This window comes from Tursiops truncatus, chromosome 17, assembly GCF_011762595.2.
Source record: "Tursiops truncatus isolate mTurTru1 chromosome 17, mTurTru1.mat.Y, whole genome shotgun sequence".
Taxonomy (NCBI): Eukaryota; Metazoa; Chordata; class Mammalia; order Artiodactyla; family Delphinidae; genus Tursiops; species Tursiops truncatus.
This window is the reverse complement of record NC_047050.1, coordinates 62,038,832-62,047,022: the sequence shown is the minus strand read 5'-3', so window position 1 is coordinate 62,047,022 and position 8,191 is coordinate 62,038,832. Positions and strand designations below refer to the sequence as shown.

Sequence of the window (8,191 nt, the reverse complement as noted above, 5' to 3'; positions counted from 1 at the left end):
AAACAATATTCTTGAAGCCCCCTCGATTTCAGTCTGCTTTTTCTCCCATACCCCATGTAACTCAGGGTGGAAAGATACTTTTTTTTCCTCTTTCATTAACAACAGGACTTTGAGATCTTTATACTATTCCCTTCATGTTATAGCTCCTTTGCAGCCCATGTCATCTGTCCATCCATCCATCTATCGACCCACCCACACATCCATCCATTCAACACATATTTGTTGAGCGCTTTCTATCAGGAATTTTTCTAGGAGCTGAGGATACAGTAGTGAACAAGCTGAGCATGTCCCTGGTGTCACAGAGATTACAACAATAGCCAAATAAACATTAAATACAGTGTCAGAAAGTAAAAGTGCTATGAAGAAAAATTGCAGTGGCCATGAGACTGGGCCTCTCAGATCTCCTTCTGCAGGATGTGTGAGTGACTGAGAGCTCCAGCAGCCACGTTCTCAAATCCATTGCTGTGCTGCCTGGGACCCTGCTTCACAGGGTCTGCTCTCTGCCAGTAACTGAGCATGGCAGGGACGTTAAGATGGATGCAGGGAGCTTTAGCTGGAGTACTCTCTGAAGGTCTTGTGGAAATTTTCTTAGAAGTGTATTGTAGTCTAAGACCCTCCCCCTCACCTCTCTCCCTCCCTCCCTCCCTCCCTCCCTCCCTTCCTTCCTTCCTTCCTTCCTTCCTTCCTTCCTTCCTTCCTTCCTCCCTTCCTTCCCTCTCTCCTTCACTCAGGAGCAGACCTTCATTGCAGCTCTTCCAGCCCATTCCAGTTACAGTAAGTCCCCTACATATGAGCCTTCAAGCTGCGAACTTTCAAAGATGCGATCACGTGTTCCATCAATGTCAGGCGTGAGTGAGATTGCAGCTTGCCCTCCGTCTACTACTGCTGAGGATCCTTCAGCTCTACCATCTCCCACCTCCTCTCCCTCCTCCAGTCAGTAACTTTTCTTGCCTGTTCACTTGATGCCAGCCCCTATACGCCAGCAGTTGTACTGTACTACTGTACTTTGCAGGGTACTGTACTGTAAGATTAAAAATGTTTTCTTTATTTTTTGTGTGTTTGTTTTTTATGTATTATTTGTGTGACAAGTATTATAAACCTATTACAGTACAGTACCATATAGCCGATTGTGTTAGTTGGGTACCTAGGCTAACTTTGTTGGACTTACGAACAAATTGGACTTACGAACGCGCTCTCGGAATGAAACTCTTTCATGTGTAGGGGACTTACTGTGCCTCCTTTTACTTTCTCATGTTTTCCCTGATAAAATTGTGCATTTCTTATCCCATCTTGGCATCTTTTTCCTAGAGGACCTGGACTAACACAAGACTAAGGCAGCCTGAAAGAAGCCTTGGAGGGGGTACTTTAGATAAGTGACCAGTAAAGGCCCCTCACGACAGGTGGCATTTGTTTAGGAACTTGATTGCAGTGAGGGGATGATCCATGCAAACACCTGGGGGAGGTAGCCTTCTGGAAGAAGGAAGAAGGAAGGGCACATGTGGAGACTTTGTGCCTTGGTTTTCTGAGGGGTCCTTTAAAACTGCTGAGGTGTGGGGAGCAAGATTAGGCAGATCTCTGGGTTCCCTCCAAGCTCACTCCCATTTCGAGTGGCTCTACCTTTATCTGCTTTGCATATTTGGCTTCCCCGAAAATTTTAGATGAACAAAAAGTTCAGGTTTAAAAAAAGATACTCTGAAAACCAGTGTTCTGGATGGACTCTGTGATCTCTGCCCTATTTTATGACTCTATCAGTCCATTGGCTATGGGAAGAATGGGCAGTGGAAGAAACTGCCTCTATTTGGAAGCCTAATTGTTCCACAGAGATACTGGATTAGTGTGGGGCAGGTGTAGATAAGGGGAATTAGAGTAAGTGATTAAAGGACTTGATGCACGGAGTCTGGTGGAGGGAGTGGGGCTTGATAACGTGGGGGAATTTCATGTTAAGCTCTGAAGCCCTACAGTTGGATGGCAGCCAGAGGAGACTGGTATATATCAAGTAGGCAGAAGTGGACAAAGGATGGCCGGGAGGGGGTGAGGGTTAAAGGGTTGTCCTCCATGTGCACTGGAGAGGTGTTTAGAGAAACAGTGGAGGATGACAGCTGTGCTCAAGGATTTTGGTTTCAACATGTAAAATATTAAAATTGCCCAGAAGAAAGTTGACAGAATTTACCTCTTTCCGGGGGGGGGGGGGGGGTTGATACCTGAACTTATAAAAATTTCCTGGCACTTTTTTAGTGTTAAAACTATATTTTTTTCCCCTGAGTTTTCAGTAGAAAGAGAGGTTGGCAGTAGTAATGCAAAGACTGAGCTGGCTGTGAGAGGCTTTTTTTCCCCTCCAGCCCTGTTTTTTTTTTTTGTTTTTTAGTTGAAGTATAGTTAATTTACAATGTTGTGTTAGTTTCGAGTGTATGGCAGAGTGATTCATATATATATATATATATATATATATATATACACACACACACATATATATATTTTTTTCAGATTCTTTTCCTTTATAGGTTATTACAAGATATTGAGTATAGTTTCGTGTACTATGCAGAAGGTCCTTGTTTACCTACTTACTATATAGTAGAGTGTATATATTAATCCCAAACTTCTAATTTATCTCCCTTCCCCCCCACCCTCTGCTATCCCCCTTGGTAGCCATAAGTTTGTTTCCTATGTCTTTGAGTCTATTTCTGTTTTGTAAGTAAGTTCATTTATATCATTTTTTTAAGATTCCACCTATAAGTGATAGCATATGATATTTGTCTTTCTCTGTCTGACTTACTTCACTTAATATGATAATCTCTAGGTCCACCCACGTTGCTGCAAATGGCATTATTTCATTCTTTATTATGGCTGAGTAATATTTCATTGTATATATACTACATCTTCTTTATCCATTCTTCTGTTGATGGACATTCAGTTTACTTCCATGTCTTGGCTATTATGAGTAGTGCTGCAGTGAACATTGGGGTGCATGTATCTTTTTGAATTAGAATTTTCTCCAGGTATTTGCCCAGGAGTGGAATTGCAGGATCATATGGTAACTCTATTTTTTTGTTTTTTAAGGAACCTCCATACTGTTCTGCATAGTGGCTGCACCAATTTATATTCCCACCAACAGTGTAGGAGGGTTCCTTATTCTCCACATCCTCTCCAGCATTTATTATTTGTAGACTTATTAATGATGGCCATTCTGACTGGTGTGAGGTAATACCTCATCATAGTTTTCGTTTGTATTTCTCTAATAATTAGCGATATTGAGCATTTTTTCATGTGCCTATTGGCCATCTGTATGTCTTCTTTGGGGAAATATCTATTTAGGTCTTCTACCCATTTTTTGATTGGGTTGTTTGGTTTTTGATATTAATCTGTATGAGCTGTTTGTATATCTTGGAAATTAATCCCTTGTTGGTAGCATTGCTTGCAAATATTTTCTCCCAGTCCTCCTCCTCGTCTTGTTTATCATTTCCTTTGCTGTGCAAAACGTTTTAAGTTTAATTAGGTCCATTTGCTTATTTTTGTTTTTATTTTCTTTACCTTAGGAAATGGATCAAAAAATATTGCTGTGATTTATATCAGAGTGTTCTGCCTATATTTTCCTCAAGGAGTTTTATAGAATCTGGTCTTACATTTAGGTCTTGAATCCATTTTGAGTTTATTTTTGTATATGGTGTTAGAGAATGTTCTAATTTCATTCTTTTACATGTAGCTGTCCAGTTTTCCCAGCACCACTTACTGGGGAGACTGTCTTTTCTCCATTGTATATTCTTGCCTCCTTTGGCATAGATTAATTGACCCTAATTGTATGGGTTTAGTTTTGTGCTTTCATTTTTTAATTTATTTTTTTAAACATCTTTATTGGGTATAATTGTTTTGCAGTGGTGTGTTAGTTTCTGCTATATAACAAAATGAATCAGCTATACGTATACATATATCCCCATATCCCCTCCCTCTTACGTCTCCCACCCACCCTGCCTATCCCACCCCTCTAGCTGGACACAAAGCACTGAGCTAATCTCCCTGTGTTATGTGGCTGCTTCCCACTAGCTATCTATTTTACATTTGGTAGTGTAAATGTCACTCTCTCACTTCGTCCTAGCTTACCCTTCCCCCTCCCTGTGTCCTCAAGTCCATTCTCTACATCTGCATCTTTATTCCTGTCCTGCCCCTAGGGTCTTCAGAACCATTTATTTTTCTTAGATTCCATATATATGTGTTAGCATACAGTATTTGTTTTTCTCTTTCTGACTTACTTCACTCTGTATGACAGACTCTAGGTCCATCCCCCTCACTATAAATAACTCAGTTTCATTTCTTTTTATGGCTGAGTAATATTCCATTGTATATATGTGCCACATCTTCTTTATTCATTCATCTGTCAGTGGACACTTAGGTTGCTTCCATGTCTGGCTATTGTAAATAGAGCTGCAATGATCACTGTGGTATGTGACTCTTTTTGAATTATGGTTTTCTCAGGGTATATGCCCAGTAGTGGGATTGCTGGGTCGTATGGTAGTTCTATTTTTAGTTTTTTAAGGAACTTCCATACTGTTCTCCATAGTGGTTGTATCAATTTACATTCCCACCAATAGTGCAAGAGGGTTCCCTTTTCTCCACACCCTCTCCAGCATTTATTGTTTGTAGATTTTTTGATGATGGCCATTCTGACCGGTGTGAGGTGATACCTCATTGTAGTTTTGATTTGCATTTCTCTAATGATTAGTGATGTTGAGCATCCTTTCATGTGTTTGTTGGCAATCTGTATATCTTCTTTGGAGAAATGTCTGTTTAGGTCTTCTGCCCATTTTTGGATTGGGTTGATTTTTTTTTTTTTTTGATATTGAGCTGCATGAGCTGCTTGTAAATTTTGGAGATTAATCCTATGTCAGTTGCTTCATTTGCAAATATTTTCTCCCATTCTGAGGGTTGTCTTTTTGTTCTGCTTATGGTTTCCTTTGGTGTGCAAAAGCTTTTAAGTTTCATTAGGTCCATTTGTTTATTTTTGTTTTTATTTCCATTTTTCTGGGAGGTGGGTCAAAAAGCATCTTGCTGTGATTTATGTCATAGAGTGTTCTGCCTATGTTTTCCTCTAAGAGTTTTATAGTGTCTGGCCTTACCTTTAGGTCTTTAACCCATTTTGAGTTTATTTTTGTGTATGGTGTTAGGGAGTGTTCTAATTTCATTCTTTTTACATGTAGCTGTCCAGTTTTCCCAGCCCACTTATTGAAGAGGCTATCTTCTCTCCACTGTATATTCTTACCTCCTTTATCAAAGGTAAGGTGACCATATGTGTGTGGGTTTATCTGTGGGCTTTGTATCGTGTTCCATTGATCTATATTTCTGTTTTTGTGCCAGTACCATACTGTCTTGATTCCTGTAGCTTTGTAGCGTAGTCTGAAGTCTGGGAGCCTGATTCTTCTAGCTCTGTTTTTCTTTCTCAGGATTGCTTTGGTTATTTGGGGTCTTTTGTGTTTCCATACAAATTGTGAAATTTTTTTGTTCTAGTTCTGTGAAAAATGCCCTTGGTAGTTTGAGAGGGATTGCATTGAATCTGTAGATTGCTTTGGGTAGTACAGCCATTTTCCCAATGTTGATTCTTCCAATCCAAGAACATGGTATATCTCTTCATCTGTTTGTATCATCTTTAATTTCTTTCATCAGTGTCTTACAGTTTTCTGCATACAGGTCTTTTGTCTCCTTAGGTAGGTTTATTCCTAGGTATTTTATTCTTTTTGTTGCAATGGTAAATGGGAGTGTTTCCTTAATTTCTCTTTCAGATTTTTCATCATTAGTGTATAGGAATGCAAGAGATTTCTGTGCAATAATTTTGTATCCTGGTACTTTACCAAATTCATTGATTAGCTCTAGTAGTTTTCTGGTAACATCTTTAGGATTCTCTATGTTTAGTATCATGTCATCTGCAAACAGTGATGGTTTTACTTCTTTTCCGATTTGGATTCCTTTTATTTCTTTTTCTTTGATTGCTGTGGCTAAAACTTCCAATACTATGTTGAATAATAGTGGTGAGAGTGGGCAACCTTGTCTTTTTCCTAATCTTAGTGGAAATGGTTTCAGTTTTTCACCATTGAGAATGATGTTGGCTCTGGTTTTGTTATATATGGCCTTTATTATGTTTTTATTTTTATTTTATTTTTTGAAGACACAAAACTTAATTTAATAGAAATTTCGTTTGTCGTTCTTACATTCTCAGTATGAGCCAAGCTAGAACCTGCTGCGCCACTCGGAAGTGGCCCAGTCTTGGGGGCAGGGGCGAAAGGAGAGAGGGAGGTCAGAGCTCAGGCCTTAGGAGCCCCATTCTTTCTCAGTGCTGGGGAGCTGGTGATGTCACCCTCTTCTCCTACCCCCCTGTGGGATCCAGGAAGGAGAGCAGATGGAACCTTGGGCCTCGGGCATCTCCTCCACACCACACCCCACCCCGAGTCCCCAAGTTGGAGGGGAACTAAGGGATCTGGGGAGATAAGGGGACAACAGAAAGCAAAGATGTCAAATCAAGAACGATGAAGGCCAGGGTTGAGGGCTGAAGGAGATTCAGAAACAAAACATCAGTTAAAAAAAACAAACAAACAAAAAAAAGGGAGGGTGGGAAACAAAACAAAATCCACCCCAAATTGGAACCTGCCTGAAAAAAAAGGAAAGTTCTCTAGTCTCATAGAGACATTATTTTGCACGGTGCATGGCCGGCTCTGTGGCTGGAGCACTCAGGCCTCAGTCCAGCCCTGGAGGCGGCAGTGTGGCCCCTGCAGCTCACCCTTGGCCTGGCCAGCGACAGCGTCTTCCTTCTCGTCCTCCACTTTCTCATCCTCCTCCTCCCTCCTCCTCCTTTAGCCTCTGCTCTTCATCTTGCTTGTCCTTCATTTGTTTTTCTGCTACCTTCATGACACCCCATGTCTCATTGCCAAACTCCTCAGCATATGCCTCATTGTTGGTGATGAGGAAGTTGTCAAAGATGGTGCCAGACTTGACCTGCCTGGAGATCAGAGATCCAAGCCCAGTACAGCAAAGTTTTCATAGGCATAGATGTTGCTATCAGGGGAGTACTCAGGGTTGTCGATCTCTGGGTGGATCCAAATGCCCTTGTAATCTGGGTTGTCAATCTGCCAGGGCTTCCACTCCCCCTTGGACTCTGGGTTCTGAATCACTGTTGGTTCCCATTCTCCATCCATCTCTCCATCCCAGTCCTCGGGCTTCTTAGCATCAGGGTCAGGAATGTGCTCAGGCTTGTCCCAGTCCTCAGGCTTGGAGTCTGTAGGGTCATCAGTCTTGGCTCACTCGTCCCAGTCTCCAGGCTTTGCAGCATCAGGATCCTTTATCTTCTTGGGGGGCAAGAAATCCCAATCATCCTCCGAGGAGCCTGACTCCACCTGGCTGTTGTCAGTCTTTAGCTCACAGGTATTATCAGGCCACACAACCAGCATGTAAAGGTGTGTGAATTCATCGTCTTTGCAATGGATATCCTTGTTAATCAGCACGTTCTTGCCCTTGTAGTTGAAGATGACATGAACCTTCTTGGTGCCAGGGCCACAGATGTCCGGGCCAAACATGATGTTGTATTCGGAGTCTCCACGCATGTCTCTCTGGTCCAGACCATCTGGAAATAGCTTCAAGTAGCCACCCCCACAGTCAATGTTCCGTTCGCGTTTCACAGTGAACTGCACCACCAGTGTATGACCCTTATTGCTGAAGGGCTCGAATCTGGCCAACACAGTGTAAGACCGGGCACCCTGGCTTGTCTGCAGCCCTTTATCTTTCTCCTGGTCACCATAGAACTTGCCGGAACTGAGAACGAATTTGCCAAAATCCGATTGTGTTTGGATTCGATCCAGCACTCAGTCCACCCGTTTCCATCCAGAAACTGTTCCTTGAAGTAAATGGCGGGTTCAGCGGTGGCCAGGCCAAGAAGGCGGAGCAACAGCAGCATGGGCAGCAGCATGGCAGGCCGAGGGGGTTGTGGTGCGTGGGCCCTTTAAGTCGCTTTTCGAGCAGTAGCTCTGCAGTAGGGACTGGCCTTTATTATGTTGAGGTAAGTTCCCTCTATGCCTACTGTCCGGAGGGTTTTTATCATAAATGGGTGTTGAATTTTGTTGAAAGCTTTTTCTGCATCTATTGAGATGATCATGTGGTTTCTATACTTCAATTTCTTAGTATGGTTTATCACATTGATTGATTTTCATATATTGAA

At 42.0% G+C, this 8,191-nt stretch overlaps 1 pseudogene; it reads right to left on the bottom strand.

The window, feature by feature from the left end:
* Positions 1 to 6,710: 6,710 nt before the first annotated feature.
* Positions 6,711 to 7,942, bottom strand: LOC117308652 (calreticulin pseudogene; annotated as a pseudogene).
* Positions 7,943 to 8,191: the final 249 nt, after the last annotated feature.